This window comes from Thunnus albacares, chromosome 2 (assembly GCF_914725855.1).
Source record: "Thunnus albacares chromosome 2, fThuAlb1.1, whole genome shotgun sequence".
NCBI lineage: Eukaryota > Metazoa > Chordata > Actinopteri > Scombriformes > Scombridae > Thunnus > Thunnus albacares.
In genome coordinates, this window is record NC_058107.1 from 25,486,308 (window position 1) to 25,510,746 (window position 24,439).

At 40.7% G+C, this 24,439-nt stretch overlaps 1 protein-coding gene across 2 annotated transcripts in view; it reads right to left on the reverse strand.

Annotated features, from left to right (window-relative positions):
- The window catches only part of fbxl17 (F-box and leucine-rich repeat protein 17), a 238,947-nt gene that overhangs the window by 92,662 nt on the left and 121,846 nt on the right, over nucleotides 1-24,439 (reverse strand). The gene's annotated exons all lie outside the window — the stretch shown is intronic.

The window sequence follows — 24,439 nt, forward strand, 5'->3', positions numbered from 1 at the left end:
CTAAACAAACCCCAGAGAGAGAGAGGGAGAAAAAGCCAGACGCTAATGGCTTCAGTATTGTGTGTAAATCCTCTCTTATCTGCCTGTTCTCTGTGTTAAGAGAATGGTCAAGGGCAGTGGGATAGAATAAACTCTATAACCGCAATGTTGTCTGCCAGCGTTCACCTCAACGTAAACAGTTTAGAATAGGGCATAACCATGCAAAGGCGGATTGAAGAAACGCACTGTGAAATTCCATAAACGATACACACATACACACGTAAACACAAAGCTTGCTAACCACACTGATGCCAGAAAAGGCTGACCTGGCATTAGACTGGAGCTAATTATTCTCAGCTTCTCAGATTCTCCCATCGGAGTTGTCTCTCTCTCACACACACACACACACACACACACATGCACACTAATTGTTGTGCTGATTCTCTCTTTAGCACTGTCTTGTCTGCGTCTCGTGGCGGCAGAACAGTAAGAGGGAGAAAATGAGAAGAAAGGTAAAAGGAGCGAGGATGGGAGGAAAAGAGAAGACATGGTGGATTATCCCCCTAATCCTCCCATCCCATTATAGGGGGGGAGGCTCAGCTCCTAATACATTAAGAGTACAGTAGGAACCTGCTTCTCTTTCTTCCTCTACCTCTCTCACTCCCCTCCTCCTGTTTTCTTTTTTCCACATCCCCTATTTTTTGTTCTGCGTTTTGTGTTTGGTAATTTAATCTCTTGCATGAAACTCACAAGCTATTCTTATATTATTGACTGTCTTTGTTTTCCCCACAGATATTTAGAAAAAAATGCAGCACTCCAAAGAAAAATAAAAAAGGATTTTTTGATCATTTTATTTACAACTAATGGACTGAAAAATATGGTGATGTGTTTCGGCATGAAGCCTTAATCAGAGCACACTCATGCTGTATATGGCAACGATGTGTTATCTTCTTAAAGGAGACATACTGTAATGAAATCAACAATCAGCAGGACAACAATAACACCCACAAGAAAATAGAAGATCCACAAGAGCAGCAACTGAGTAAGAAAAAAAAGAAGAAAAAGATCATGTGAATGACTGAGACTAACCGATCATCATCTCAAGTACTTTGTGTACAAAGTACAAAAAAATGTGAGAGATAAACTGTGTGATAAATTTTGTATTTTTTCTGCAATTTTGATGCATCTGATAATGTCATGTGTAAGATTTTCAAAAGCTTTAATTTATGTGAGCACAGCCTGGTTATCTATATAAATGTTTGACCATGAGAGCAGAGCACAGCCTACGACAGAGGGTCATATGTCCTTTGCTCTTTTCTCTTTAAAACAAAAACTCTTTGGGACTAGTGTGGAACTGGGGTGTCTTTCCTTTCAAAGACAGGTTTTTCATTTGATTTATTGCTGGATAAGAATTGACAAAATGAGGAGATAAGCACTGGTTAGTGCACCTGGTGAAACAAACATGTTGTTATGCTAACGAGAGCCTCACTACAGCTACCCACTCGTCCTTTTTTTACAGACTCGGACCAAAACTCTCCTGTTCTCCCTTTGTCCCAGTTGCTCTTAAAAAGGGAGCATTATTGCAAATGAAACTGGTACACCTAAATTCTGTTTGATATTTAATTTCATAAAATGATCACAAAATACAAGTTAACAGGTGAAGTCTCTGTCAAATCATTCTTCAAGGACTTTCTTTATGTTAGAGTTTAGTCTATTTCAATCCTCTATCATCATGAATGCACTTATCCATACTTACATGCTTGCATAATAACAACAATAACTGTAATTGTGTAAATGGTAAATATGCAAAACTAATTATAATAGTCATTTCCTCTGCAGTCACCTGCATCATGGCTAAGAGCGGGGCAACAGTATATTCATCCATCACAGCAATCACTTCCACAATGTACGTATGAATCAATTCTAAATGTCAGGCTGCAGATTATACAGGCGGAAATGCAGTCACCACTAATTTGTGAATAACCTCCTACTCTGACTGTGTTTGCACGTATTGTGGGCATCTCGGAACAACTTCCTCCATTGCAGTGACACAATGCTACGTCTGAGAGGTTTCTCTAAATGAGGACATCTCTACCCTCCTCTAGCCTAAAACACAAAGGCAGGAAAAAGGGTCTGGAACAACAACAATGGCCTGAGAGCTGAGACTTGGTGGAGTTGGGTATCACCTTTTAGACAAGTTCCAAGGCTGTGGGCTGTCAGTGGCTGGCAGTCTGGCTGTCTTTTTTCATAAGCTGACAACAAACGCTTGAGTCTGGGTCTTTTGGGTGCCTTCCCCTGGGAAAAAGACAATCACTTATGGAGCTGATGCCCCTCACTTGTGACTCAGACGCTCACAGTGAAAATGCAAAACAGAAAAGATGCTCCTCACTCATTCAGAAAAGCTTAATGGTTTAAAAATCGAGAATCTTGCGAGCACATGCACGCTTATGTACACACACACACACACACACACACACACACAATAGTTGTCACCTCATGTCACTCCCAAACAAGACTTGAATATAGATGGCTGTGGGTAAATTATGGCAAATTCACACACTTGATTTGCATGCATGCTTCCCTGCGCACACACACTTACACACCCGCAATGTACGTGATGGGAGCAGGTGTTGGATGTAATGAGTTTGTCTACAAGCTGTTATAAAATGACAACTGGGAGTGTGGACCCCATCATTGGCAGATACACCCCTTTTTTTGTACGCTGAATACAAGCACACACAAACACACACTGCTGCTGCCTCCCTAACTGCATACCTCTGTCAATACCACTTGTCTTTCAGTCAACTGTTTGAGTAGAAGAGAGGAGTGTGATGGAGGTGGGGCACACCTCCGTAAGTGAGTGAATGTGTGCGTGTATGCATGTGTGTTTGCATGCACTTGTACCTTACACTTAGCTAGGGCGGACAGATGTCCTCCCATGTGAGATGAGTGTGCCAGGTATGGTAATGTGTGAATTAATGTCACACGACCACACCTCACAGTGTGCATCGCGCAGTCTCATCTCGAGGACATGATCCCACTGCCAACTATACTGCAGCTGTAATTCACTCCATCTCCTCCTTTCAATCACTTCAATCTGCCCATCGGTAATTCATCTTCAGGGAGCGCGCTCCCTCTCTCAACATTCTTATCAGAATCATCATCAGATTCAGAGACACTTTGATTGAAGTACACGAAAAAAGGAACTTCTCTTGTTAGCGCAGAATGTTCGTCAATTAAGGGCGTCTAGTCCATCAATATGCAAAAGGTACACTAAAAGACATACTATGAACAGTAGATAGTGCATATCACCACATTAAATGCATTTAAGATGCACTAAACAGTGTTTCCCCTATAACTGTACAGGCCAATGAGAACACCCACCGGGCCAAAAAATCTTCTTTTTTTTTTTAAATGCCAAAAATAACACCAAATATCCATTCATTTGGAAATCAACAGTGTTTGAGAGCCTCTGTGCGGCGCTGTTCTGAATCATGAGTCAACCTCTGTGTCATTGCCTGGGAAACTCTTGAGAGTGTAGCTCCTTCAAGGAATAGGGCAGTGTGTAGTAAGTGTGTGGTTTGAGCGAGCAGCAGAAAAGTGATGGTGAATGCCAGCAGAGCAGAGGAAAGTGTTAGCTTTAAGTTGTGAATCTGGCAGTAAATGTACAGTACAGACTATAACGTGTAAGTTAATAAATGCTGCAGCTTCTCAAGACAAAGAAAAGTCTCACCTGTTGTGTCACACAAAGTGAAGGGGGTTAGCCCTGAAGTTAGCGACAATGGGTTAGCCTAACCTGACCAGACTCACATAAGGTGGAGTGACCTTTAAGGCGGTCCAGCTATTCTCATTTTAGTGTGAATCTCAGCCGCTGCTAAACAGAGAACGGAGAAATGTCTGTCTGCTGAGTCTCCCCACCACCTCCACCCCCTACCCCTCCCCGTCCCCCTCCGCCTGAAGCAGTCCACCTAAGGGAAACACTGTTAAATAATTTCCTTTCCATCCTGCAGTCTCCCCATCTTCAATCCTCTTATTTATTCTGAATGATAATCAGATACAAATGTTGGGCTAAAAGCATGGAAAGGTGACTGCACAGCCACTAAATTCTTTGTTATTCACCTGTTAGTGCTGTGAGGGAGAGGTTTATTAGATGGGGAAAGAGAGGAGAACCAATAAGCAATTGCGGGGGTCCAGACAAGGTGCTCCTGTTCCCTGCATCCCTCTTTCTTTATTTCAATCTTTCTACCTTTAACAATGTCTTTCCTTACCTCAAAGCTCACAGAAACATGTTAATTTGCATTCTTCCATCCATCCATCCATCCATCCGTCTAGCCATGTAAAAAGAAGCTCATCTTAATCGCTCCATCTGTCCATCATTGCTCATTACTCTCCCCTATTTCCATTCCTTCCTCTGTCATATTTGTGACCACCCATCCATCTTCTTCAATAAACACAACAGGAGCTGCAGGGTGTAAGAATATATGAATTCTGTAGCGTTGAAAAAAAGTAGTAGTACTTTTACATACATCTTGTGAATTCATGAACTCTTAATATTGAAAGTGTTTCTGTGAGTCCGCAGGCAATACCATAAAAGATGTTACCACAGGTTCTGCAATTGGTGCATTTTTTGGGATTGGCTTGGCAATATGGAAGTGATAAGTAGAGTGAAATTACTACAGATAAATCAGTCAGAAACATCCAGGGAAAATCTCTCAGATTGACTCTAAACCCAGAAAAATAACCTCAGTAAGTATTTATCATTTTACCAGTGATAGTGGTTTCAGGGGAGAAAATAAACTAAATTATGGTCCATGTATAAAGGACACAAACACAAGCTTCTATAGTCAAGGGAATTAGTCTAAAACAGACAAAGGGCTGTTTATTCTCAGCTTTATCTGCGAACTACTCCAGACAAACAAACAAAAAAAGTGTCTAACATTGCACTACCTGTGGCGACTTGATCTGATAAAAGTCCCCGCCAAAAAGATTCCCCTTTGTGCAAAACCAACTCATCATCTCCAAATGTGAACAATATATCTTTCCCTGAAAACTAATTTCCCTGTGAAAATGGGGTTTTAAGTCTTTTGAGGCTCCTTTTAGATTGTAATAAACTAATTCCAAGGCCTATGCAGAGAAAGGCTTATTTCAATTTCACAAGGCTTTGTTCGAATTTGTTTTACATTATGATGGGCAGGAAGGGAGGAGGGAGGGAAGGAGGAGGAGAGGGGCAGGTATTTTGTTTTAATGCATTCAGGTATCCATTTGTTGTTTGTGCTTCTCACGCCATAAAAGACAAAGGAAAATGATAAGTTCAAACTTAGTCTTGTTCATCCTCTCCCTCTCTATATATTTGGTCTTTGCTGATCTTTCATACAGACAAATATTGGGATACTTCCTGTAGTTCCAAAACTAAATAGTGTATATCAAAATAATAAAAAATTACGCTTTCAGCAGTGCCTATCCACACTGCTGGAAAGAAGCATGAGTCTGTGCTCACATTTACCACTGTAAAATATTATTGTCTCTGCACATTGCAGCAAAGTAAATCTCCATAAATCCAGTGATTATTCTCACTATTTTCCAGTCGGCCTGTATAAGCCAGGCAGCCTCACACCAACTGTTGTGAGTCTCTAACAAACAAACAAACACACACACACACACACACACACACACACACACACACACACACACACACACACACACACACACACACACTACTTCACACAGAGAGTGACAATCTGAAAAGTTGATCCTTTTTCTGTTTGTTGTGAGCTGACAATAACAGCTATAGAGATAGATTTCCTCACATAAAAACAACAAATAAAGAACATGAATGAGTTAAGTTACAGGCACAACAACAAGATCCCGGGGGGAAAGTGGCACATGCAAAACTGCGGTTAAGATACAGGGTGCAGAGCAGTAAAATAGTAATTGCAGCCACTAATGACTATAATAACATACCTTAACACTGGGCGGCTCAACTCTGGGCTGCCTCTGTTGATTGCAATCATTGTTAATTGCACGTGTTTGAGCCAATTAAGAACAGTAGCAATTTCAACTGTTGCTGCTCTGACTAGGTCCGTCTCATTGTAGAAAGTTTACAGAATATCTACGCATAAATATATTTCATCATAAAACTTTGGGGGAAAATATAATTACAAGAATGCACAGAGATAGTATTTAGATTATTCAGGAACAATCAATAACTTTAACAAAATCAGCATCATCACAGCAGTTAGTACTTGACAGCCTTTCCCCAAACATAAAGATTCAGTGTGTGTGCTCAGATTAACTGCACTGCCTCTGGCTAAGTAAGGCTGTAACAGCCATTAGTTTCCTGGTATGTCTCCACAGGCAGAATATTGTGTCCATGTGGAGTGCATGTAGAGAAAAACCAATAAAGTGAATTTCCAAAGGGGACTTTTTCTCTATATGGATAATCATGCATGCTCACAAAAACACACACATACAGTATATACTGTACCTGAGGAATACACATGGATATATCCCCTACACAATAATTATATGCATGCAGGGGGTGAGCCAATATGAGTAGAAAGTAAGAGAAGGAAAGCAATAAAAGCAATACAGTAACATATATCATAATGTATATGCATATACATTATGTATGCACACACATTTTATGTTGGGCAGCCAAAGAGGTGCTACATTTTTTTGTAATTTACTCTGAATACTATTAGATGTATGGCATTTAATTAGTCTCAAAACCAGTGCACATAAAATCAGGCACATGCAGGTGATATGAACGCACAGAACAGTATCCGCAAGCGGAAAGCCATCCTTGCGAGTGAGCATTTCTGCTCTGTGTGCACAAATGCAGACGTGCAAGCACTGGGCTGTGACGAGCGCGAGCTTGACCCTCACTACGTGCTCACAACTGCTCAACACTCGTTCACTCGTCAAGATGACTTTTGAGACTATGGAGGCCGGGATGGAATAGACAGTGGCTCATGTCTCTGCTCCTTTGATTGGTCACTCTGAATACTGACTATGACCTTTTGATTGGCTGTTTGGTTTGACCACTGACACAGTCGAAGACAGCAGTTGCCTGAGAGAACAAACATTTTAGCTCTACTACTGATTCCAGTAGTGCACTAACAAATATTAAATACATGCAGTCAGATACAAGGCAAGACATAGTAATTTACATAGCTCAAACAATATTCAGAATTAAGAAGGCAGGAATAGAAATTTAATTCATGTGGATTCCTGCACATATTGATGTGGATGGAAATGAGCTGGCAGATAAATATGTAAAAGGAGCAACAAGAAAAAGAGAAATAAGTATGGTTGTAAAATATAGCAAGGCTGAGATTAAAAGTATAATCAAATCAGAAATGAAAAAGAAATGGCAGCAAGAGGAAATAAGGGCCGATACTAATACAGCATTCAAAGAAAACTATGAGAAATGAGAGGAAGCAATAGAAATAGAAAGGAGGAAGACATTATAACAAGGGGTACATCTCAAGTCTCTGCATCCATGTTTCCCTCACTTGCGTTCTTTCCTTGCATCTTAGTCCCTCCTGCCAAGGATGCATGGAGAAACACAAGGAAACCATGCGAGGAGAGAGGAAACAAGGAAATACATTTTTAGAGATATGAGACGTCCTTTCCGTCATGTGACGCGATGTCCGTTTCTGATGACGGCAGCAGCTGGATCAGCTGTCAGTCGGCTTTAACAGCTGTTGCAACTTTTGATGGAGTTTGTGTCTCTACACATGTATACTGTGCTGATACTAATAAAGACACACAGTTATCACTGTCATTGCCAGAGCAGCTGTGTTCTCTCTGTAGCCTGTTACCTATTCAACAAAGACCTGCACGTGAATAAAAACCTGCATTCTGTATTTATACCGTATGCTGTGTCCTGCTCAGAGGCACATGGACCATTGCTACTGGCAGAATGCGTTTGTATTATTCATTAATTATTTGCGTCTGTATTTATTGGTATTCTGATTGTGAATTCATTTTTTAATAACCCAGAATATGATTAGGGTTTCTTTTGAACACTGAAAATTATCTATTAGGCTAAATGTTTCAGGGAAAATTGAAATGATGTAACTCATATCAAACCCAACGCTTAGGAATTTTCAGCCTCACGTGTGACTGAATGGAAATGATGATAAATTATGTAAAATATAAATGTGTTTAAAAAGTATTTCTTACTGACAGACACTCTCCCTTTCTTTAATTTTATCCATTATAAAAGTTAATGGGGGAAATAACAGATCATGAAAAGAAAAATCTTTCTAATAAATGAAGAAAGTTGTTTATGGTTCTTTTGTTGTTCAGACCGACAATTAACAGATGTTTAATTAGATGGTGAATTAGAAAACAAATGAAATATATAACTCGGGAGTGATATGCTTGAGTTTAATCTGTTATCTGTCTCCACTCCGGTATGAAAGTGCAGTGATGTTGTGATGTATCTGATCAATCCGATCTGCTGCAGCGCCCAATCAATAACTGCTTTTCAATAATAATATAATAATAATGCATGTCGGCCATTAAAAGACTTCCGTGAGGGCTGCTCTCATGTATCCTCGCTCATGGCTCCTCAGAGATCCCTCATTGCTTCTTAGAGCAGAAGTAAGAGCTTTGAGACGGTCTTCTAAATGACCGACCAAAATGACTTCTGGTTCAGGCGAAGATCGAGGAGCTTGGAAATATCAAATAAGAGACTTGAGATGTACCAAAGGATGAGGTTTGGTCACACTGTTCTGAACAGTACATTAAACATAATGAATAAGCAAGCTATGGGTAGATGTGAACATTGTGCACTAAAGGAAACAGTGGAGCATGTATTTTTATACTGTCCTGAATATCAACAAGAGAGACAGACACTGAAAATTACACTCCAAAGGAATCACATGACACTACTAGGTATTAGAGAAGTGTTGCAGGGGAGTTCAGGTGACGTAGGGCACAGGGCCATTTTCACATTTTTAGAAAACACAGGAATTAATGGGAGAATTTAACGGAATAGGATAGTAACCGTTCTGATCCACACTCCAATCCAGAAGGTGGTGGTAATGCACCTAAAAGCTGTTTGCCAACCGCTATTAAACAACAAAAGACATCAGCCACTGTCTATTCCACAAGCCCCCAGGAAGTGCATTGGGCTTTGAAGCCAATTTGACATAGTGGCCAAACCGTGTAATTACAACCTCTAGGTCTGACAGGGGCCCAAAAAGCATGGGAAGTTAGCCAGTGGAAATCTGTGATGCGCATGCGGTTGGGAGGCAGGGTTCAAGGAATCGCTAGTGTGCCTGCTCTATGGGCCCCACAACACAGAAGATCATGTATGCATGTATGGAAGATACAGGTATTTTAATACCAGGAAGTCAAACTTTTTTGGCTTCATGCACCACTGAGAAACTTTCATAAGAATAAACGGGGCCCCACCTCCAACGCTGTATCCAGTTCTCATAATACAGCCACACTATTCCACCACCGCCTCCAAAGTCTCAAAAGTCAACTTGTCAAATAAGTGAGTGTTGAGCTGTTGCGAGAGAGTCAAGTTCGCGCTCATCACACCCCCATGCAGAACTGCTCCCTCGCGAGGATGCTTTTCTGCTTGCTGAAACTTTTCTGTGCGCTCATGTCACGTGCATGCACCTGGTTTTTATGTGCGTGGGTTTTGAGACTAATTAAACGCCATATAAATGACCTTAAATAATGCACATCAGCTTTATGCATAATATGTCCTTTTTCCTCAGTAAAGAAATGCCATGACATGCTGTGCCCTCCCAGTGGGGGATAACCCAGCTATACTTTGCCATCTCTGTCCTATTTGGGAGCAGATCCAATCAGTGATGGTCTCCACCCTCAACAAAGCTGTGGCATTTTGCTAAACTGATTGGACCAATAGGTCATGCGGGTTATCAGGTGCCATTTTTTAAAAGCTTAATTAGCTTCTGTGCAACATTTCTGTGGTTTGGAGTTTATATCACATCTGTGTTCCTGATTTTGCTTTCATTCAATGGCAACCTCTCTGTTTTCTGATCTGTTCCCCAGCTTCCCTACAGCCATATCAAAGCTGTAATTGCTGTGTTAAGACACTACTAATGCAGAATGAACATTTCCTGCTGCTTCACATTAAAAACTTTCCACCACAAACCACTGACTGGAAGGGTTTTGTTGTGAGGCATCTACAGGAAATGCAGTGCTATTTGTCACAGATGTTAGCAAATGACTGCTGAGTCTTTGGTCTACAAAGCAGGATATGGACATTTTTGTTGTTTTTTGTAAGCAGAAAAATGGTAAGGAGGGAATGGTGAAAGAAGAAGCAGTGAACTGTTTAAATGAAGAGCTGAAAGTGACAGGTGTCGCAGTTTGGGTACAGCCTCATAGCTTCAAGCTGCCACACACATCATTAAGATGATGAGCACCTTTTACCATACCATCCTGTCAGACGGAAAAACCACTTGTGCCGTTCTCACATCACAGGCTCTAATCACAGTGGTATGGCACGTTGTCCCAACCATATGGAAATTCAGAAACACTTTTCACACTTTTTTTCTGTAAGCCAAAATATCTGCAACGGGCACTGTATGCTTTCACAGAGCACCGTTAGACAGGAAGAACAGAGCCATGCCTATAAAATATTACCGCTTGCCAACCCCTGGCATGATGAAACCAGCTGAGCTAGCTAGACGCTGAGGTAACAGGTCATTGTGCGGAAACTAAAGCTGTTGGCATGCTCCCAACTGGCATGTACTACTGTGAAATACGACCCCTAAAGTTACACAGGCATATTTGAATCATGATACTATGGCTCTCGTTGACTTTTACTACTGCTTTTTGTTACAGTTGAGACTTTAATGCCCCATTAAGTTTCCTCTTCACGAGCCTTTTAGTTAACAGAAACTCTTTCACTCACATTCACTTGAATGAGAAAATGTTTCCAAACTTTTGACTGGTACTGTATATTGTACCTTGTTGTTCTAAACACCACATAAACATTCTGCACACAGAAAAACTGTAATTCATCTACCAAAATCGTTTAAATTCATTATTCAGTATCTCTAAAGGTCAAAAATCAATCAATCAATCAATCAATCAAACTTTATTTGTATTGCACCTTTCATATTGGTTGGTGCAATTCAAAGTGCTTTACAGATTACTAACAAGCTTATGATAAGACAAAACAAATGTAAACAATAAAAACAATCTGACACTAATGTACACCAAAAAGATACAAAATAAAACCAATAAAATAGATCAAATAGATATAAAATAAAAATAAGATAAACCAGATAAAGGACAATGACAAATGAAATAGATACAAGAGAATAAAACATTTTAAAACATTAATATAATAAAATAAATGATGAAATAAATTTAAAAATGCCCATAAAATATTCTAATAAAAGCCAGGCTAAAGAGCTTTTAAGTTTACATTTAAAGATGCCAAAACTTTCAGCTGCACTCAGTTCCTCCGGCAGATGTCATTGACGTTTTTACCGACTAACAACCAAAGTTACATCTCATCTTTCAACAAAAACATTTTGATTTATCACTCATTACACGTAAATGTAGGTGTTACTTTATTCAAATGACAACAAAACTTTCCAATTAGCCAAATACTTCACTAACTCCAGCATGTCTTCAGTGATTACCATTGTTCTACAAAAGCACTAACACATCACCATTCAAACCAGGGATGTGTGTGTGTGTCTCCGTTATTATCCCCATTTCCCCGTTGATTTTGATAGCAACATAAGAGCTTTTACTTATAATGCACTGTGGTAGAACAATGCATTTTAAATGAAAGTAGGTACAGGCTTGGATATGTGACTAAAAAAATTTGCAACAAAGCTAACAATTAGTGGGACTCAGGTGGTAATTAAGGGTCTCTTTCAATATTCCCAACCAGCCTGATACATTATTCCTTTTCAGGGGAAACAGGCTTGGTCAATTAATGACCATCATCTGTGAACGTTTGTGTATGTGCATGTTCACGATTGAAATCTGAACCACAACTGCTGCACACATTTAGTTTGCATACACACACACACACACACACACTGCCAGCAGCTATTTCACCATGCTGCTGACTGCCATTAATTCCTTTGCCACATCTCCTTAGGTGAGAAACTGGTGACAGAAGCATCCTCAGTCAGAGAAACATTCTCTCTCTCTCCCTCTTTCTGCCTCATCGTCCCTCTCTCCTCTTTCCATCACTCCACCTCCATCCATATTCAACAGATCCCAGTGTGTGGAATAAGAAGAGAAGGAGGCGGATTGGGAGTAGAAGGTGGGGACGGGGAATAGGAGGGGTGGTGCGGGGTGATTGTAAATTCAGAACCAGCCCTTCTTGTTGCGCGGGAATGACCCATCATTTCACACTGGGCCAAATGGCATGAATTCATAAATATAAATAACAGCAGCGAATTCGTCTTTTCAGGATGCTGTACAGAGGCACAGGCAGGGCCACATTAGAATAAAGATGCCTTCTCTCACACTATCTTTCTAGCCTCTTTTATGACCCACCACACATACCTTTTTACCTTTTTTTTTTATCAACTTCTACATTTTTCCTCCTTCTTCATTCTCATTTCCCTTTTCGCCCAATAACTATCTGGTTTTCTTTTGTTCTTTTGCAACCTTCACCTATCTAGTCCTGCCTTCTATTATGATTCAGAGTTATACAGTATGTGAGAAGAGTAGCAGAGCACAGTGGCGACACTGTTTTACTTCCTTTCTCGTCAGTCTGGAAGACTGTGTATTATACTTAATTCTTCCCATAACATTTTCTATCCCTTTTTTTGGATAATCTGCTGCAGGTATCTGGGTAAAAACGGCGCTGCTCGAGACCACCCCGGTGACTTTCTAACTTAAACTGTGAGGTAGTGAGAAGCACCAAGAGAGCAGGCAGATATTGGCCTGGGCTGCCAACAGTTTGACTGATAAGCAGCTTGGCTGTGCCTTTGCAAAACCAACACACCCTTTTTGCCTTCTGCACAGTTTTTCAGTCCTTTTTGTGGTAAATTTCTATCTTTTCTATCACCTTGATTGCTCAATTCTCTCCCTTTTTGTTCCTCTTGGCAACAGTTACACAAACACACACACAATGAAAAAAGTGTTGTTATATGGTTGCACTTATATACACACAGACACACAAAGCATTAGAGCCAGGGCAGATACAACTGATTAGTCAAACTGCCACCTCTCCACACCACCAACGCTAATGGTTGCCACGGTAGTCAGAGATAAATATGGCCAATCAGAGACAATCACCGGGCGGGCTGAAGAGGCAGGTGAACTAATGACAAGGATGGAACAGAACGATGAAATTCTCTCTCAGAGGCCGACAGTCATTTGGCAGAAGTGAAAACAAGTGTTTTTCTCACGCATCAGGTGGGAGCAAATGACACCCACAGCCTCTCTCTCTTGTTCGCTCTTCTATCAGGATCCCAACCTCGCCGTCTCTCGTTCTCTCTCCAACTCCATTTACCACTTTTCTGTCATAGAAACTCAAACTGATGAGGAAGGGATCAAACAAATGTAAATACAAGTAAAGATGAGACAAGAATAGCACATCACTCCTTTGCTCTTTCACTTATAATTTTGTGTTCAGAGAAATATGCAAGCTAGAGTGATATACCATGCTACTGAAAGAGTGTCCATATCTGTCTTGTGTCTATTCATTCAGCAGAAGTATGTAAAATCTAGTTTTTAAAATGAATAAAATCCAGTAACAATATCATACAATATTCTCTTTTTTTCATATACACATTACATAAATATCTTATGAGAAAGATTTAGGGTTGTGAGAATGCCAAAAAAACCCAGATAAGATACTTCACAATCTAAAAATAAACATAATAATCAGAGGGGACTAAATAAAAACTTGATTTGAAAGATTTTAAATCCCCTGAAAATGTAGTGACAGAGCCAGAACATTAAATATTCATGTTTGAATAAGAAGCAATCAAAGTTACATTTTAGAGGGAAAAAAAACCCTTACTTATTATGCATTAAGTGTTTAACCCCAAAAAACTCAACTGATCTGCTTCATCATCAGGACTGTGTATGTGTGTGGTTTGATCAGATTTGATTGGCAGCAGCCTGAAAACATAAGCAAAAACTCAGGAAACGTCATCGCATTTGATTTGAATGATGCTAAATCCTTATTGGTGCATGCAAGTATGTGACATCATTGTTTTCCAACTTCACTTCAAACCAGTGAGGAGAAACAGAGATACAGACATCTCTCAAGTGAAATAATCAAAACTGTTATACCTTTGGCAGGAAATCGTGCGTTCATGAAGAATATCGTTGCTCATAGTTAAACTGCTTGAGAAAAAAAAAAAGGTTTTCAGTGTCTTTAAAGTCAAATGTACATTAAAATGCTACAAATAAAACAGTGAAGTGCTTTAGTTTACTCTTAATACTGTATGTCTGAGCTAACCCGATATCAGCCAATAATAACGGCCGGCCAATGCCTTCGTCAGCCAACTGTGAAAGCAGTCCGGCCCAGCACAACATATGATTCATCTAAAAAGGTCTTCTTCAGGCAGAGCACCACCGGCACATTATTCAGGCCAACACATGCAGCATCGGTTGAGAGCAAAAAGGCATGGAGCCATTAACGACGAACAACAGTTATTATTCCTACAGATTTAGAACTTCAAGCAGTTCTTCAAATAATAACGATTCTGAAAAGCCCCCAGAAAAAGGTCTTACCTGCATGAGAGACCTGGCCTAACTTATTGTATCCTGTTAAGTCTCCAGCCAAAGGCACAGTCAGAGATCTTAACTCTCTGAGCCACATATGACCTTTCTCTTTTATGTGTTGTTTTTTTTTTTCACCTTCCTTCTTTTCCTTTCTATTTTTCCTGAATTCATGCACTCTCTTGTTCCAGACTGTTGCTGCTATACGCTTTTATGGAAAATGAGCAGACTGTTACATATCAAACAAAGGTCAGTATGAGTTAGTGGAATATGTGTGTCCATGGAAAATGGAGTCATGTCAGATTTCCAACAAAGGTCAGTGTGACATGTGCTTGAGTGATCAGGTATGACTTCCAGTGAGCGACTGATGCCTTAAGAATGAACGAATACACTCGATCTGCTGTGAGAGCTCATTCAAAAGATCGACACTGTCAATCACTGAAACACAATCAAGGACATTCCTTCAAACATCATAAAACTGCCCAAACAAGACTGTTTAATAGTGTTCTATTACACAATTGAACGAACATTTTAAATCTCAATGTTCACCTACAAAATATTATGACTGCATTTCCTACTGCTGTATTGCTGCCACCAGTTGGTGATACCTGAAGAAAATAAACACATACAGGTAATAGTTTATAGTCACATGGGCAGTTTCTGATGATTCCTCTGCAAAATCACATTACAGGCAACGGATATGAGGCCATTTTTCAAAATTAGGCACACCCAATACTAACCTTTTGGTGGTGAAGAACTGGCTCACTATACAAATTATGCTATAATTTAAGATTAATCAATATTATAAGAATCACTGATAGACAGTAGTAGCAGTAAAAACCATTAAACCCACTAAGAGCTAATTGAATTCTGGGACACATTTCTGAGGATATGTATTTTTATCATTTGATTAATCAAATAATAAATTAATCATGTAATTACATGTATTTTTCATTTTGCACTGCCACATGGAAGACACACACTGTACATTTTCATGTGTGCAGCAGCAGCAGCTTTCCAACTTCAATATAAGACCTCATACCAGAAACAACTGGAACGTCCCCATGTTACAAATGAAAGGCAACATGCTGGCAACAAAGCAATAAGGCAACCTTGAAAAAAAAAAGAAAAAAAAAGGCTTTAGTTTTAAAGCCAAGGGTCCACTGCTGACACCTGAGTTCCTTTTGATGGAGCCAAGACAAACTGCTTTTATTGAAACATCAAAAAGGGTTGAGCAGGAAATAACCTTCACATACATGAACTGAGTTAGCGCTCATGAGCACTGGCCAAAGTCAACTTAGTCAGGTGTTTATTTCCTGAAGAAAAAGAAGAAAATCTAAACCTCTACCCATAACTAAGACCTGCGGGAGGAAGTGGCTGATTCAAAGAGAGGGGCAGAGAGGCAGGTCAAGGTTTTCAACTCCATCGTAAACCAATCTCTCCCTTACATACAATATCATATACAGTACACAGAAAATATCTTGAAAAGCAGGATGACAAAGAAGTGTTTGAATGGAAGACAAGAAGAAAGAGAGAGACAGTGAGGGTGAAAGCGAGTATGGGCACTAGGAATGGATGAAGAACTCTGACCCATTTACACAGAGGTACATGGTGAACACACACAAAGTGAGGAAAGTAAAGGGACATCTCAAGAGCCTACTTGCTACTCTACTCCAGTTATAGCTAAAAAGCGTGAAACTAGATTCACATTTTTATCTACACATACATGACTGAAAACAAATTAAAGTTGTCTGATGCGCTCTGGCCACTGCTGTCATCTCCAGTCTACTGTGAATGCTGCTGCTCTTCTCTGGCTTAGGCGCTCGTGTCATTTGGCTCTCCAGAATTATTCAATATGGGATATTTCTACACCTGTAGGCTCTTATTAGCCTTTATCACATACCCTGCCTCTACTTGCCCCATGCGAGGGAAGTGAAAAAAGGACTGCCAGAATGATAATTGATAATCCCCCAGGGCTGATACAGCAGGTGGCTGAGGAATCAGTGCAAGTGTGAGAATGAGGTTTCATCATCCTCACTGCAGATCTTAAGATATCAAAAACAGATGAAAATCGGGTGCCAAGCATGTTACGGTTGATTTATGTGATCGCAGGGTGGTGATGTGCAGTAGTTAATGGCTGAGGAGAGGCTGGAGCTCAAAGAAGTACAAAGAAACCGATGGATGTCTACACCAAGGGCTGTATGTCCTCAGTACAGACTCATCACAGCAGGGCTGGGCTATTCTCAGTGTGATAATCCAACTGAACAGCCATTTGGTCTCTCTTCATTCATTAAACTTGGCATTGTGTTCATATTAGCCATTTACTTGTTGGGAGGGGGGTTATTTTGTTGTGTTTTGTCCTGACCAATCAGAAGCGAGTGACATACCTGTCCCACAGTGTCACTTTTACCTAACAAGAAAGCTGCGGTAGAGGTTGCTATGAGCGGGTATCTTAATGTTTCCACATTGCTTAAAAGAATATTAATTCAAAGGGGACATTTTCATGGTTTTTGTGATTTGCTGTTATTTTTATACTGTTAGGATGTTGGATTTCCATGTTAAACATGGTCAAAGGTGCAAAACTTGCAGTGAACGTATGTAAAAATCCTCCCTGCTCTGTTGTCAAAGTTATTGCTACTTCCTCATGATGACGTGAGATTGTTCGCACATTCCCGCAAATGAATATCCATTCCGTAGCCTTTGATGCTAAGGTTGTTCCACGGTTTGTTTGCATTGTACAGTCGCATATTTTGGATCAGGTTCAGGCTTGAAAATGTAGGGTTATATTTGAAAAGTTTCCATTTCGAGTAAAGAACAAGACAAAGAAGTGAAATTCTAGCACTACTGTTTGTTTACGTACTGTAGCCTCTGGAACTGACAGCAGTCTGCTGACGGACAGCTTCCAGGAGCTGATCCATCAGAACAGAGTGAGCTCATCATGGAGGGAGCTCAAATGTCCTGTTTCAGAGAGAAGCTGAACTGAGGGGTAAATCATGTAAAGATATACCATTAAAGCCCAAGAATATAAATATAGACTTGGAAATGTGCATAGTATGTCCTCTTTAAGAGTTATTTCTGCAAGTCAACTTGCAACAGCTTGTGCAAATGTATGAATTTCATCTACACTTGTTGTCATTTTTTGGAGGCTATTTTTCATGAATGTAGTTCAGTAGCTAGATATGCAGAAGGATGACATCCCCATTTTAAGCTCTGATTGGTCGACTATTGGTCGTGAGCACAATGTTGACAAACAGAACAAATATGAGACTTGGCATTACTTCAATGTTATAATTTTTATACTTTCAGTGGAATAGTGATGATATGCACATACAGTGTTCTTGTTTTAAAAAATTCTGTAGATAAGGATTCCTTTCATTGCTTTAAACATTAATTTGATTATTTTATGTGAGTGCGCATACATTTGTCCATTAATATATTTTGATGTGTATCAATAGGAAAAAAAATACCACTATTAATATTGTGATGTTGATTTCAACCATGTCTTTCAGCCCCATATCAAAGTTAAACAAACTGTCTCTCATCCTGCCCAACCTACTTCCTACTCTTCCACTCTCCCTTATACTACATTACTGTCTCCCTCTCTCTACTTTCTTTTACCACTTCGCTCTATGGCAGCATGATGGAGTAGGGATGTCTATGGAGAGGTATGACAGTTGGATCGTTGGCTGTCACAGAGACTGATGTCCATCTCTACCCACTCAGACAACTCTGACAGCTTGACAATGAACATCTCAATGTCCAAACACAAAGTGCCTGCATGTTTACCAGAATAAATACACTTACACAACACAGTGATAAAGAGCGATAAGACAGACAAAAAAAAAAAACAGTCATGTATGGGTAAACACAAACATAAACACATCCTGATTGGTCTTTTGAATCTATACTGGTGACAAACATGATGAGAACACACATTAGACTGCTACATGATGTGAAAGATAACCCCACTTGGAACTAAGCACACCTGGTTTATCAAGGTCGGTGAAAAAGGAAGCACTGTTTTCAACACTTAGACATTTGGTTTGAGTATTGTATTTTAAGAAAAGCCAAGCAAAACAACCCAGCTGCCAAAAGACCTCGAACAATATCCTAAAGCTGAGTTAAAACTTCAGATGCAAAGCTAAAAAAATGCTCCCATCTTGCTTATTTTGGCGTTGTAGTGAAAACTGGACTTCACAAATGACAACCTACTGTCTCGAAAACCTCCGGTGTTTCCACACAAAGAACACCGTCTTTACTCAAACACACCGACATAAAGCCCAGGATGCTTTTGTTTCCCTTTGCACAGACGCAATGAGCTTATTCTAATCCCATCAGCCGTCTCATTGTTCTCTGTAACTATGAAATGGTTTTGTTTGCTTTCAGTCCTCACCAAAGATAACTATTTATCCAGTTAATATTGACACTTACTAAATTTGGATTCAAAGTTCATCTTTGACCTTGAAAATAGTAGTTGACGACATAATCTCATTACAAAGCTACACTTAGTACTGTATCGCTATGTAGTCTATCGCTTTGTTGTCTGGGGCAGACTGGGTTTGCCTTGTTGTCATGGAATTGTAGATTGTAGATGTTTCAAATTCCCATTTTTTCTGAGCACTTGAAGGATATCTCATGCATGCTGGCTTAAAAGTTCAGTTGAGCAGAACTCCATCTGCTGAGGAAGATCATGACATACGATAAAAAGCTCTGCATGGTAGAATTTAAATGGACCAGACTCTGTGAAGCAGTGAGATTTTTTTGTAAACCGCTGTTTCCAAGGTCAAGAATGAACTTTCGATCTCAACTTTTAAGCCAACATGGGCGAGAAACTAAGAAAAATGGAAATTTGAACATTTAAAATTCCATGTGAATTAAGGGAACTCACTTTGCTCAGGAAGATCAAGTGATATGATCAAAAGCTCCAACAGCTACCAAATGGGCCTCATAGTGAGACTGTTTTGTAAAAGACCCAATTTGGCCTTTGGAGCTTTGCAATGCCAATACCTCATAAACTTGTGTGACTTGTGAGTTTTATCTTTTGAAACCACACTAGAAAAATAAGATACATATCCAAAACAATCATTAAAAATGTAGAATGTTGAATATAAATGGAAAACAACTTCATGTCCACTATAAATGTATGCTGTTGTTAAAGTCTTGTATTCTTTAACAGGACAGGTATCTGCAGAGGTGTATTTGTGTTAACAGTTGGACAGGCAGCCTTCCTACCAGCTCAGCTTCTTCAATAATAGATGCGTGTAAGATGTTACTGTTCTATCTCCAGCTAGGGGACTGTGAACCGGTGGTTGAGATGGCTTGTGGGGGGTTATTCATAGATTGTGCACACACACGCACACACACACACACACATATGCATGCATGCACACACTTCCCATTTCACCCATGCAATCCTGCTCGCTCTTCTCCCAGCTGCCCTATTAAACTGAAGAATCTCGGGAAGTGAAATGAAACTAGTAAATCTTGACTGCTTTTATGATTGACTTGATATGATTTGTATTATAATTTGGACCCAGTGCTCCTTCTCTCTCTACCGCTGCCTCCCACCAACGCAATCCTTATCCCCTTCTCACTCCTTTCATTACTTAGATTGGCTCTTGTGAAATAGGGTCTTCACGACGCACGTCCGTATATATACTGTACACACATGCGCCACACAAAGGACCTTGTGTGCACAGATACACACATCTTCACAATCTATAACCTCACTGTCCCTTGCTAGGCAGGTCTACAAGCAAGCTGAAGGCAAAAGAAGGTAGTATCCAACTTTCACCTCAGTTTGAGGACCAGGGGAGAAAGCAATGAGTGAAATGTGGAGATGAGTTCAACAGTTATAAAATAAAACTGAGATCTGACAATCCAATCAGACCCCTCCCCAGACAGAGGAGGCTGACTCATAAATGAATGTATGAGAAAGCCTGGAGAGATAACCAATGGGCATAAGGGCCTCAGAGAGATGGAGAGAATCATTATATTGACTAAGTGATGGACTAACTGACAGATTGACTGACAGACTGATGGAGTGACTGTCTGAATGGACCCTTTGAAATGCAGGCAGTTTGAAGTTGGAAGTCTCAGGGTCTTTGACCATCAGAGTCTGAACAGACAAAAGGCAGGAGAGGGCAGCTTATTTGACTACAGGCCTCTTTAGCCTTCTGTGGCCTCATCAAAGGAAATGATAACCACATCTCCAACTGCCTCTCTGCTTGGCCCTTGGGCGACACTTTCCTCACCGCTCTGTTTGTGAGTGCATCTGTTGAAAAAGAAGGCCAAGTGGTTAAGTGTTGGCCAGGCCTTTCTACCTCTTACTCAGATCAGGGGCCTCAACACCTGCAATATCCTCTCTTTGAAATTACTTTTTTTTCCTTTGACACTTTGCCAATGAGAACTCAGAAAACTGGTCTTATCTGTAGAACAGCAGAGTGCAGCCCGCTCCCTCAGTAGCCTTTTGAACCTTACTTTGAAGATAGCATTTATGTACAGACAGTTTACACAAACGGTGCTGTGAGTGACACTATAAGCTCTGAGATTTGCACGCGACTGGGACTGAGTACTCTGTCTGTTATCTGGTCATCCTGACTCGGACTCCAGCTCTCTCAGCTGTCCTCGTCAGTTCTTATTGCCATCTTTACAGCCTCTAACCACTCTAAGTTCTCCGGTATGGCTAAAAAAAATTATCTTAAAAAGGCGGAGACCAATCTCTCAGGTCCTTCTCTGCAGCGAGAACCGACTCTGGCCGAGCTTCTGACACAGCCACAGAAGAGCCTGCAGCCACACATCTGTCTCCAAAGCTAAATGACTCACAGAAGCCTGGGCCCAGTTACCTGCTGGGGCCCCATGTCTGTCCCAGTCACTGACCACAGAAACACACATGTACATACTTTTACACAAGGACGCGTAGGCAGAGTGACAAATACACACCTGCAACCCTGCACACACACACACACACTCGGTGCTTTTCCAGTTTCCTGTGGACAGCACACATTCTTTAAACATCCTTTCCTGCCAATATCAGCTCTTTTTAACAGAGTAGCAGCGAATCATTCAGTCTATATTCTGTTGTGGAAGGCCAAGGCAAACTGAGCCTGTGGAGGCGATGGTAGGAGAGGCGAGCAGAGCAGAGGAGAGGAGAGGAGAGGAGAGGAGAGGAGAGGAGAGGAGAGGAGAGGAGAGGAGAGGAGGGTGTGGCTCAGGGAGAACATTAACTCTATCTGTATGGTAATACTATTACCTCCCATCTGATCAGCATGGTCCCCTCCTCACTCACTGGCTACCTCCTAGCTTTCATTAGCAACATGAATTATGGATCTGCCTTTGCATCTAAATGCTAAGCATTATGCCATTTGTAATGCAGTTTTCCACATTCTTCTCTCTCTTTCTTTCCCTTCTCTCCCATCTTCCTCCACTTCACTCTCCCAGTCTTTTCCAGAGCTGCCACAGACTGCAAGTACCGCAGGACTATTAGGGGGTGTACTGAAACAAATTTCCATACCATCATATGCCCCTTGAGATACTGATAGTGAAGAATTTGCTGATTTTGTATGCATTCAAACATACACTCACACACTTCAAGACGTAAAAGCACCACAAACTGTAAGGATAAAGCCAGAAAAGAAGGATGGATGAACAAAATAAGGAAATTCCACAGACAGAAATAATGAAAAAGGAGAAAGGAAATGTGTGCAGACAACAAAAGAGATATGGACCAAGAGAAAAGGGGGCAAGTGGATAAGAAAAGGAGGATGAGGGAAGACAAATTGAGCTTGCCTGTTCCATGCTGCTAGGAATGAAGCCACATCAATAGGTCCGGTGCGGTGCAGGTTTTTAGAGGATACATCAGCGGAGCAACTGAAACTGGACACTGTGTAATAACAGCTCACTAAAAACATTACGGCCACTCATAAAAAGCCCAAACTCGTTTTAATAGCTGCAGAGATGTTTCCTTTGGCCTAACTCAGGGGAAAGGGGACACATCAGTTCAGACAGGAAAAGAGCAGGTTTGTGTGTGCACTAATACAGATCAACGGATCTGTCTTCAGCTAGATGATCCGTATGACTTTTCTGTAAAACCCCAAACCGAGTTCATCTGTCCGTCCAGCCGTTCTTTCGTTAACAGAGTCCTAAATAGCACAGCTGCGGTTGGATGAATGACATCAACCTCTCATTGGTTGTTTTACGAGCTCCTCTGACCAGCGTGAGAAACCATGGTACTCTAACCTCATGAAGGTACGGCCCAAAGGCCTGGCTGACAGTGCACATGCACACACACACACACAGTACACACACATATTTCACCAGGGAGATACATTGAATGTACATGTTCGCGCACACACGCACACACACACACACACTATGGAACAGTACTAGCCAAGACCGCACATACTTTCCCATGCTGATGGCGGAGTTACTGGAGTTTTACAAGTTAAGCTTCTCTTTCTCGCCACATTTCTGGTTAAAACGCAAGATCTTTTTTGGAAACACACACCAAAGCAACCCTTTAACTGATGATTCAGATTGTTATGGTTGGAATGTGAACTGAGAGCAAACACACATCACAGAGAACATTAGCTCTCGCCCACTGTGTCTTTTTTCCCCTCGTAAGCTCATAAAACATCATCAGATTACAACAGCAGGAGAAGGTCAATCAAAAGGCAAAAAATAAACACAAGAGTAAACTGCATAACAAGCAAATTGAAGGTGTGTTCAGAATGAATGTGGATCAAATTAGGAGTAGTGACTCACTTTAGACGAATAGATGGAAAGATGCACCAACATGTCTTCAACATGTTTCAGTTTTGTTAAAAAACACGCTCATCTTGTGTGGCCCGACGCATTAACATACAGACACAAGAGGATACATGAGCAAAATAACAGAAAGAACTGGAGCTCCTGGAAAGTTTTGAAATAACACTGACTCTCACACATACACAGGTATACTCCAAGACACACAATTTAAAGGGGGCCATGTTATGAGAAACACACTTTTTCAGTGCTTTTGCATATATATTTGGGTCTCTGATGTGCCTACTAACAAACAAACTGTGAAATGAGACAACCCTGTCAGTTTGGTGTAGGCTGCCTTGCTCTGTACTCTTGTGATTCAGCAAGGCATTCAGATTTGGTGTCCCTTCTTACATCACTTGGGGCTTCATTGAAATTGTACCACAGACAGCTGCTGAGTGCTGGCCAGTTCTAGTGCAGAGAGCCAGGGGCTAACTACATATCCTACTTACCCATAGTAGAAGCACAAAAATTAAGGAAAATTACCAAATCAACAAAATCTGAGCAAGTCAACAAAGTTTAGTTGCGCTGCTACCGCAGTAATTACAGTAGCCTAAAGGTGCTTGTTCAGCTTTGACTAGGCTCCCATAATTACTACAGTATCAGCACAACTAAATTTAAAAGACGGTTGGCTTGACGACCGTCAAAATGCTCCGCTTCTGAAACGCTCCTGGTGGGGTATGACCGTGTGGTGGATGGAACAAAACCGCATCACAGAACTTTGTGTGAAGGATAGAGGGCTGTAACAACACACTAAACTGAGGTTGCTGCAAGACTTCGTATGAAAGTGAAACATCCTGCCCATCACCAACAGTCAAAGCAAATGGAGCTGATATTGAACTGTCACATTTTTCTTAGCTGCAAATCACAGAAAAAAGTTAATTACTTAACACCATCATTATGCTTATATTGCAACTCTGCTATCTTGCCACACATAACTATGAAAGGAGAACAGAAG